We start from the raw sequence: 11,595 nt of genomic DNA, 5'->3' as shown, positions 1-11,595 counted from the left end.
TTGAAAGGCAATAATTTACTTTTCATTGTTTTCGTATCTAATTCATATCTCCTACTCTCATTGAATGATTTTCATCAAAAGTTAATGTCATTCAGAACATATCCGGTAGTCACGAGGCAATCACGCTGGCTAAATTCAAAATCACCACTTTAAAGGGATCTTTTCACGCTTTGGTAAATTGACAAAATTGAAAAAAGTTGTTTCAGATTCGCACATTTTCGTTTTAGTTATGATATTTGTGAGGAAACAGTAATACTGAACATTTACCATGGTCTAATATAGCCATTATATGCATCTTTTGACGATTTTAAAACCTAAAAATTATAAAGCGTTGCAACGCGAAACGATTGAATAATTTGGAGAGTTCTGTTTTTGTCGTTAAATTTTGTGAAACTACGAAGATTGCTTATATAAGGTATAAAACACGTCAAGTCTGTGTACTCGGCGGAATAGCTCAGTAGGCTAAAGCGTTTTTACTTCAGGACTCTGGCAGGACTCCAGGGGTCACTGGTTCGAAACCTGCTCCGGGCAATGTTATTTTCCTTTTTTTAATTTTATTCTTGATTTTTTACTGGAGCTTTTACGATCCAATGTTTACATTTATCAATATAAAGCATATAATGAATAAGTTAAAAAATGCCAAAATCTGTGAAAAGGCCCCTTTAAGGTCAATAGAATCTCGGCGGGAAATTTTGCTCTTGGGATGCCTTCTTTTAAATTGTGCATTGCATTTTTATGTCACCAATGATTGATTATCATGACACTTGGCTAAAGTGTTAAGACCCTTTAATCGATGGGCGGAAAGCATGAGTCAGTTTTGCCAACTCAAAATCGATGTTAATTTTGTGTTTGTCAAGTGGTTACAATCTTAAGATCATTGAGGCGATGCGCAGATAAAATGATTCGGTCATGTCCGTTCAAGTTCAAGGTAAGACATGAATGCCAATAGTTTAGCCTTCATTTTTAAGCTCACAAGCACGTCCTTTGTCCGTCGTCCGCCTTGCGTCGTGCTTTGTGGGCATCAAAATAACCTTTTTAACGCTCTGTGAGGCCACATTAATTTAGCAATCTTCAGGAAACAGCCAGAGCACTTTTCTTAATGAAAACTCGTTCTAGTTTGAGTTTGGTTCTCGCGAAGTCGAAAACAAGTTTACTAGGTCGACTTAAATGATTTGTGAACACTTCGAAAGTAAAATTGTTTGCCTTAGCATTATGAAACTTCCTCGAATACCTCTGGTCAGTTCGAAAATGGTTTTGGTCCGTTGAAAAACTTGTCCGAAAATGAACGTGGCGGATTTTATTAAATTGTTTAAGTGAGACTTTGTTACCATTCTAGAAGACTTATGGAGCCCAATAATGACACTTGCTAAGGACATTTGGGTTCCGACGAGGTTCAAAATTATTTTACGTCTATTGAATAACATGGCCACAATGGAGCTCGGGAGATTTTATTATATTTGTATATTTAAGAACAGGTATTTGGATCGAAAACAGAGGGCACAATATTCATTACACTACAACAACTTGATAATAGTTTATTTTAGCAAACAACTTATGCATACACATAAATGAAACCACGCAAAATCTGAATGAAACACATGGAAAAACACAGTTTTTAGTTCATTCCACTGACAATTTTATACAATCAAAATGCAAATATATTGAACTAGACGCATAAAGTGTTCAGACAATTTAGAGCATTTATCTACTCTCACCTAACTAAAGAATCAATCGGATCCTTTGCGTGTAAATTATGTAGTTTATAATCCTATTCAAGTTAATATTAGTATTTTAAAATCTGCTTTTAAACGAATATACATAAATTGTGACATTTTTTGCATTATTTTATTCCTCAGACTTTATCGAAGTGTATGCTATGTTCTATGTTCTATGTTCCTCGTCTTGACAGCCCTTGTGGGCTAACCGTGCTACACACGTCGTTTTGAGTAGTTGTCCCAGCACTATCACTGTTATCACTGTTCACTAGCTTTCTCAAACATATCGTAATCTTAGCACGCGCGGATGCAGCTCTTTTCGAGACCGGGTTGTTTATTTCGAAAAAATTGTAGCGTTCGTTATGTAGAGAAAACCAAAGTCTTCGACATTGAAAATCTATACGCCCTAACCTCAACCACTCAGCTTTAGACAGTTTACTTTTATTGTTAAGGAATTTACAGTCAATAAGAACACTTACTTTTTTTCGGCCGGGGACGTTTCCCAGAAATGTGGGGATACCTGATCAATTTCCTTTTGGATAACAGTCAGGATAGGGTCACGGATCGAAGTGAGACCGGGGCACTCTAGAGCCATGTGGGTGAGAGTCTCTGGTGCTTTACAGCATACTTGACAAATATTTCTGACTTTGCTGCCATTGAATCTGGAACGGGTGGTTTGTAGTAAATATGTCCCTGACATAAAATTCAACTTTATAGCCTGCCTATTTGCGTCATAAGATGAAGATGTTGATTGTAGGAGTGGATGAGGTTTCCCAGGTTTAACTATGCTAAGATTTAAATTTTTGAGTAATGACATATATTCTGATTTATCAATGCATCATTATACCAAGACTGATCTAATTTGTTTTTCACTATTTTCTTCCAGTGTATCTTTTTCATAGATGTTGTAAGAAGGTCATCTGGGTCACCTGAGTCGTACTGCCAGAATAATTTTCTTGCATCGACAAATCAACTAGCACTTTTATGCCCTTTAACCGTTAATTGCCGACATGCCAGGCGCCTTTCAAGTTCCCGTGTTGTAAACATACGTTATTGTAGAGAATAAGAGCCCTCTTGTGAATTTGTATTGGTACTGGTAACAGTCCACTAAGTGCGTACACTGCAATATCTGAAGTATTAGGTGGCAACAGAAAAAGTTGTTTTAAGATTCTTTATTGACATAGTTCAAGTTTGTCCATTAATGTTTGTCTAGGGAGGATGACTTCAAGTCCGTATAACAAAATTGGTATCACAAAGATTTTTATAATGTGTAGCATAGTTGGAATATCTAGGCCACCTGCGCCATGGAAGCCTGTAGGCATGAAACTATACACAGATTTCCTCGCTTTCTGGATGTTGTTATCTACATTTTCTTCTGCACTTGACCTGATGGTAACCGATCTTTTTAATCCTAGATGTGTGCTTTCTTTACTGTTTGTAATTTGTTTGCCATATATTTCAAAGTTGTCTGTATTTGGAGTTTTACTGTCACTTGAAAGAACCTTAAGAGCCTCGGTCTTTGTTGGCTGTAAAATATAGCGCTCACAGTTTGCGAAGTCTTCGGCCATACTGAATAAAACTTTTGTGTCTTGACTATTTGTTGAATTTAGGGTTATGTCGTCGGCACAGGCACTTGCGTTACATTTGATATCACCTATGGTACACCCATGATCTGTTGATTCTAGCCTCTTTAGAAGAGGGTTGACGTAAATTTTGTAGAGGTCGGTGCTCAAGATCCCACCTTGACGTACCCCTTGTAGGACTGGGAACGGTTCAGAACGTGAATATGCCCATTTTACTACACTTTGAGCGTTTGTATGAATGCTATTTATTATCGACCAATGCCTGTCCTTTACTCCTGAGTGGTAAACACGCCTCAGAAGATGCTGGTGGTCTACTACATCGAAGGCAGCTTTAGCGTCGAGAAAGACCATATCAACAGGAGTCCCTATGTCTTTGCACTCTCTCGCAACGTCTTCAGCATTAAGGCTGCATGTAGCGGTGATGTATTGGCTGTGAATCCACGTTGATACGCAATTTGATTCTGCTCTAGGGTGGACACCAGTCTGACTTTAAGAATAGTCTCTAATAGTTTTTCAATTACGGGTAGTACTGTTATACCACGGAAGTTTCCTGCTTCAGTTCTAGATCCTTTATTTTTAAATACTGGTGTTAAAATACCTATTTTAAGACTTTCAGGTACCTCTCCATTGATTAGAATGGCATTTAATAACTTAAGGATTGCACTATGAAGTGTTTGTCCGCCGTTTGTGACACTTTCAATTGTTATTTCATAATATTCTGGAGCTTTCCCTTTGTTCAAATGAGAAAATGCTTTTTCAAGTTCTTCAGATGTGATTGATGGTACTTCTTTATCGAAAACTAGATCACCGATGTGTCTGTACTCTTCGGTCACTTGTTTATGGTATTCACTGTCAAAGTTAGTATCGGTGGAGAGTTGTGCAAGTTTCTGAAAATGTTTCTATCTATCTACTCTATCTATCTATCTATCTATCTATCTATCTATCTATCTATCTATCTATCTATCTATCTATCTATCTATCTATCTATCTATCTATCTATCTATCTATCTATCTATCTATCTATCTATCTATCTATCTATCTATCTATCTATCTATCTATCTATCTATCTGTCTATCTGTCTGTCTGTCTGTCTGTCTGTCTGTCTGTCTGTCTGTCTGTGTCTGTCTGTCTGTCTGTCTGTCTATACTGTCTAACTCCCCTTGCGGGTATTATTGACAGGTGCGCAGTCAGTGCAAGATAAAAGTGTTAAAAGTGAATAAGTGAGAAAAATAAAAGTATGTTCGATTAATCATGCATGGTGAAGTGATTTAAAGTTAAAGCTGATAAAAACATGTCTCTCGGAGTTCAAGGGGCAGAAGGGGAAAGCAGGGACCGCTTAAACCCTTCAAGATCAGGATGTAATACTGTAGTGGCAGGGAGGTTGTTCCACATCACAATAGCACTTGGGAAAAATGAAAACTTATAATAATTTGCAGTGGTATGGATATTTCTGAAAGAGAGGGGGTGCATGTGACGAGTGAATCTGGTGGGTCGCTCGATATATGATGGTAGCGGCACGGCTACTAAACCTTGAACAATTTTGAAAAAGATTATAAATTTAGTGTCATTTCGTCTGTCTTGTAGGGTCTGCCAACCAAATTCCTGTTGCATGGAGGTGACACTGTCATATGGAGAATAATTATGCTTGACCCAGCGGACTGCTCGACGCTGTACTTTTTCAATTTTTTTGTATATTTTGTAAAGTGTGAGGACTCCATACGGAAGAAGCATATTCATCCTGTGGTCTTCTTGTATGCCAGCTGGCGAATGTTGGAATTTCTTGTCTGTATGTTCCTGCGTAGAAAACCAAGAGATTTATTAGCGTTATTTGTAATTCTATTTATATGGGTGTTCCAGGAAAGGTCTTTTGAGATGTCCACACCTAAGTATTTTGCATTGTCAACAGTTTCTAGTATTTGTCCATGGAGTCTGTATTTAAAAGAGAATTTTGATTTATTTCTGGTTATGTTTAAAACTTGGCATTTACTTGGGTTGAACTCCATGTCCCAAAGATGTTCCCATTTCATTAGTTTATCTAGATCTTCTTGTAGAGTATGGCAGTCATGCATATTGTTGATTGTTAGATAAACCGCAGTGTCATCTGCAAATAAGCGAACTTGAGAAGTAATAGATTTAAGTAAGTCATTTATATAAAGAAGAAAAAGTAACGGACCAAGCACAGATCCTTGTGGTACCCCATATGTCACTGGTACCTCGGATGATAATTCTCCATCTAGAGCAACACGTTGAGTACGACCTATAAGGAATGATTTGATCCATGAGAGAGTATCTTTATCCACACCATGTTCCTGTAATTTGAAAAGCAATTTAAGATGGTTCACTTAGTTGAACGCTTTACTGAAATCAAGCAATATTAGATCAGTTTGTTGTCCAGATTACATATTTCTTAAATCCTGTTGCCGCTGAATCTGAACCATTAAAGTGTTCGTCATCCACATATAAGTCTTCAATAATACACTGTTTTTTCTTTCTCTTCTTATTAATCAGTTTGTGAAATAATTTTGAATCTCTTGTTCTGGCGTTTATATTGTTATCTTTATCCTGAGCTGATCTCCTTGCTTGTTCACACCGATATGAGCTCCTAAATATCTTTTTGGCAGTTTTTAAATTCCCGAATATTATATTATCTGTGTCTCTCGGTTTACCCTCCGAACACCACAACTTGTATGCTTCTCTCATATCTTTTAGACAATGTCCAATTTTCTGTGTCCATACTTTTAATTTAGGATTAGATTTACGTTTATTCAGAGATGTGGAATTGGCTTCTATAGTTTGTGTCATAACTGTCATTAATTTAAGTGAAAATTCTTCTATTTCAGATGGATCTTCTATTTTAGATGTGTTTTTTTTTAGATCCGTGGGGTCTAGCATCAATATTCTTTTTCGCATTGCATCGGAGTAAAGTTGTGTATCAATTTTGTCCCATTTAATTCTTAGCAGTTTGTTTTTAGCACTTGTTTTTGTTCCTTTCACTGTAAATTTTTCTGTAAGCGATATACATATCGGGTAGTGATCCGACAGATTTACGTCCAAGTTGTTAATGATTGTTTTCACAGAAACGCACTGTTGCTGTCTAGTTTTCACCGAGAAGTAATCTAGTTCACTCCAATCTATTCCTTGTGGGTTGATGTATGTCTTCCCAACAGAGTCAAATTTTAGACCGTAATAATTTATGAGTTCCCTGATGTACGAGGTTCTAGCCAAAACAGGATGCTGACTCGCCAAGTCCACATTATGGTCACCACCGATAACAAAATCATGTGAATTTTCATATTTTTCAACTATTTCTGCAATTAGGTCTACACATTCATGAAATTCCATTTCGCTCTCAGATTTATGCACAATGTGGTTGGCTTTCAGAACGGAAACACACAATATGGGGCGACCCACGGTGGACGAGCAAAAGCTTAACATAAATTTTTTCATATACACGTTATTTCATACCGACAATATAAATAAATTTTGATTTGATTTGATTTGAAGCAGAGCACGCTTTCAGAAAATTGCTTTGTATGGATTTGAGTGTCGAGCAAGTGGAAATTTTTACAACGATAACTATTTTCATGCACAGGATCTCCAATGACGCAAATAAAATAAAAACAACAAACGACTCGAGCAAGTTCACGTTTGTTTATACCTATCATTTAATGCCAAATGTGCACTTTGTTTCTTAAGTTTGAAACCTTACATAAAAGAATAAGACATTGAATATGGGAAACGGCTTTAGCCCCGGTCATGCAGGTAAATGCCAGTGTAAGAATTTGCGTGAACTGTTCCAGTCGACGATCATTCCTAAGGCATTTTGAACATTGATTCAAGAATGGTTATTTCAGATAATTATTTGAATCTGTATTTCATACTTGTTTTAAATTGATTGGTTATTTATATTATCATTCAGTGCTTTCCACACTCCACATGATTTTTCAGACGCCCTGGGGCCGTAAGAGGTGGGTTTTGGCTCCCCCAAAATATTATTTGTTTAAAAAAATTTGTTAAGTCAAATGACATTATTTCTTGTGTAATGAATCTTTAACAAATTGCTATAACGTCATCAATAGCCATATAGTTTTTAATGGTTAAAACCCTTTCCTTCATTGATATCATGGACGAACCATCTTTTGAACCTCTTAATTTTTGACACGTCAATTTGACTCAAATATAATTTTTTAAATAGTGAAACATATTTATAAGTACTCTATTTGATAAATAACTTGTTTCTTCATGGCTGGCAACTGTAATTACTATGTAAATCCTCTTTTGAAAACAGATTTTTTCAATTTTCCAGAACCACCATATCATGTAAAACTACCAATGCCTCCCAAGCAACGGATACCTGCTTTCGAACCCTTCAGAGTACAACATTTAAAATAAATAAGTCACATGTTTTGACCATGGTCACGTGACTTATTGCAGCAGCTGAAATGTGTAAATTGTCAAGCAAAGTTGAGAACAAAAATTAGACCATGTTTTTTATAGTTTATTAAGGAAAATCCTTATATATGTAAAAAGCATTAAGAAATACAATGATTTTTACGTGTTTTATGATTAATCTACTTATTCTATCGGTTTTTGACGCATTTTGTCGATTTGCAGCTACGCCCTAGTCGGCGTAAACAAATTACTTATACACTAACAAGGGTGATGTAGTCTGCATGCGCATAAAATGTAAACAAATGAAGGGTTCGTAAAGAGTTGAGGTTCGAGAAGAGGTACTTTAACGATAATAATGGGACTCAATCAATTCCCCAATACATCAGTTCCAACCTGACTGCAGAATAACAGGTTTTACAACTTGATTAAACTCAATAATTTGAAAACACTGGTATCATGGTATGACTACAAACTGTAATGAATAAGAACAATCATTTTCTGACTATAACCTGTCAAAAGGTTATCAATACAACCTAATAAACTTGATAGAAGAAGTCATAATCTCTATTGAAGACACTCTTTCGAAAACACTGTATTATGGCCTTCTTGTTGTTCACAATTTTATACTCATTGTGATTTTTATTCTTGTCTTTTTGGACAATGTCCGCCATGATGTTTCATCATAGCTGTGACTACAATCTTTGTAAATCGAATGCTTCAAAGACAGGTTTAGAATGTGGAGTCAGCAGAGACCGTTATTAAATATCCGTAGAGTTTTGACTTTTCCTGGACTTATTCAGCATCTAAAGAGAACATGATTCGGAAGTGCCATGCTTTGAACGAGTAATATACTAAAGAAAGAAACTATAAAATAGAACTAGAAATGGCGCGGCAGAGGCCGACGCGTATCCCCACGCCGAATGTTTGACCTAGGTGTGCCCCAGGGTTGGTAATGGGGCCATGCATAGCTGAGATTGACCGTATTGTCATAAGAGAAGTTCATCATCAATTAGAAGTGAATTGGTGTAGAAATGAAGAAGTTATAGTAAAAGGCAATTTTGGGTGGGTGTGACATATGTGGGCAGGGCGCCCCAGGGTTGGTAATTGTGCCATGCATAGTTGAGATTGACCATATTGTCATAAGAGAAGTTCAGTATCAATTTGAAGTGAATCGGTGTAGAAAAGAAGAAATTATAGTAAAAGGCAATTTTGGGTGGGTGTGGTCTATGTGGGCGGGGCCCCAGGGTTGGTAATGGGGCCATGCATAGTTGAGATTGACCGTATTGTCATAAGAGAGGTTCAGTATCAATTTGAAGTGAATCGGTGTAGAAATGAAGAAATTATAGTAAAAGGCAATTTTGGGTGGGTGTGGTCTATGTGGGCGGGGCGCCCCAGGGTTGGTAATGGGGCCATGCATAGTTGAGATTGACTGTATAGTCATAAGAGAAGTTCAATATCAATTGAAGTGAATCGGTGTAGAAATGAAGAAATTATAGTAAAGGCAATTTTGGGTGGGTGTGGTCTATGTGGGCGGGGCCCCAGGGTTGGTTATGGGGCCATGCATAGTTGAGATTGACCCTAATGTCATAAGAGAAGTTCAGTATCAATTTGAAGTGAATCCGTGTAGAAATGAAAAAATTATAGTAAATGGAATTTTTTGGTGGGTGTGGCCTATGTGGGCGGGCGCCCCAGGGTTGGGATTGGGGCCATGCATAGTTGAGATTGACCCTAATGTCATAACAAAAGTTCAGTATCAATTTGAAGTGAATCCGTGTAGAAATGAAAAAATTATAGTAAATGGAAATTTTTGGTGGGTGTGGCCTATGTGGGCGGGGCGCCCCAGGGTTGGGAATGGGGCCATGCATGGTTGAGATTGACCGTATTGTCATAAGAGAGGTCCAGTATCAATTTGAAGTGAATCGGTGTAGAAATAAAGAAGTAAATGTAAAATAACCTAAAAAAATGAGTGATAATTTCTGACGCGGCCCCACCCCAACCGCTATAACTTTTGACCCAGGGGTCAGATCAAAATTCCAAATAGTGCAGGGTCGCACATATGCTCATAGCTACCATGTGTGTAAGTTTCAAGGTTCTAGTGCTTTTAGTGTAGGAGGAGATAGTGGCCAGGACGGACGGACAGACAGACAGACGGACGGACGGCGGAGATAACCACAATATCCCCACCTTTTTTTCAAAAAGCGTGGGGATAATAAACATGTTTCTGATAATTATGAACTTATTTGCATAGCAAATTTATAGGTCCCAACTTCCCAAAAGGTACAGAACCATACAGGCTTGTATAGATCGGTATTTTAAACGTGAAAGTTAAACATCTACAGGTAGAAGCGCTTGCATGACCTGGATATTAACTGATTATTTATTTAACACTTTAAAATGGCTTGTACAGTTTTCAAAAGGATAATTATTCTCTGTGTTCATAAAAGAATAATTAGATATTAAAAAACGGTGTGGCAATGCCAATCTGCAGTGAGATTATTTTAACGACATGCACAGCGATATACCAATTTACCGATGAATTATGACAGCCTATTAACGATAATTTGTTAAAACGCTTTAAGAGTCTAATTTATGTATTCACAATATTATGCATGAAATGCACAATTTCCATGAGGCTTACCGTAATAACCCTAAGTATTCGGACACTTAAACATTATTCATTGTTTTCCTGTCCAAAATTTTAGATACAAAAAATATTTAAAAATTACAGGTGTCCGAATATTTAGAGACAAAACTTAAAAATTCCAAAAATTATAATTATATTGACATAAATGCAATAAATCAATGTACAATAATTATCTTGTGATTAACTCTTCTTTTCTGCTTAAAAAAATAAATACAACTTAACAGTTTGTCCAAATCTTGTCTAAAATGATTTAGAACAAAAACATAAAAACAGAAAAAAATCTGCTTCCTTAATAAGACAACACTGTATCAAATGCCCTTGGGTGAATCCATTACTTTCTATCGGTATACATGGTTATTTACCAAATTATGCAAATGAAATGGTCCATTGCCCTCAGGCGTGAATTTGCTAGGTGTTATGACTTTAATCCCGTTGTAAAAATCCATGATCGAAGTGTCACAAGATAAGCCAAAACAGGGCCGAAGTCTGTAGAAAAGCGTGGTAAAATATACTGTCCAAAAATTAAGAGACATTAATTATGGACAAAGACCCCTATGTCCGAAAATTTAGAGTCACAAAAAATAACTATTTTTGCTAAAAAAAGAGGGTGTCAGAAAACTTAGAGTAATTATGGTACATTCGAATGCCATCATCAGTCGTCTCAGTAACTGTCCAAGATATTGTCATGGAGGTGTACACCGAAGGGTCCAATGAGTGTGGAAGGTATAACAAAGCCAACAAATTGCCACAAAACCACACCCTTGTAGCATTCATGTCACTTGTTGTCTGCATGATTTTACTGCATATATCGACTGCTTTTGAGTGTTGTCGCTCATTCAAAGCTTGAGCTCTCTTTTGCCAATATTGATTTTCCGATACAACAACGCTCCGCCTTAAGGCGAGCTTTTGTTAGTTTAATAGATACAGCGTTTTTTGCAATTGAGTATTGTAAATAAGCTCTCAAACTATCAGCAAAATGTATACATTGTATCTTTTTGATTTTAATACTGTAGTGACTGAAAAAATACAGTGCTCAGAAATTTGTAAGCGCCCTGTTGACTCTGATATTGAAATTGAAGCACCCCGGCTAGGGAATGTTAAATGGCCTGTGGAATGGAATTTTCAGGGCTTTTTGCTTGCATTTTTGGAAAAGGCCAGATTGGGATTTCATTCAGCTTTACATTGTTTACTGATTTACAATTTACAGGTATAAAGCCTTAAACAATTAAAATGATTTGTTGATAGAACATATGCAAATTT

The 11,595-nt window shown here is 36.7% G+C and overlaps 1 pseudogene; it reads left to right on the top strand.

Moving 5' to 3' along the window:
• Nucleotides 1–6,908: 6,908 nt before the first annotated feature.
• The window catches only part of LOC127850093 (uncharacterized), a 61,953-nt pseudogene continuing 57,266 nt past the window's right edge, over nt 6,909–11,595 (top strand).

This window comes from Dreissena polymorpha, chromosome 11 (genome assembly GCF_020536995.1).
Source record: "Dreissena polymorpha isolate Duluth1 chromosome 11, UMN_Dpol_1.0, whole genome shotgun sequence".
In the NCBI taxonomy this organism is placed as follows: domain Eukaryota; kingdom Metazoa; phylum Mollusca; class Bivalvia; order Myida; family Dreissenidae; genus Dreissena; species Dreissena polymorpha.
This window is presented reverse-complemented; position numbering and strand designations above follow the sequence as displayed.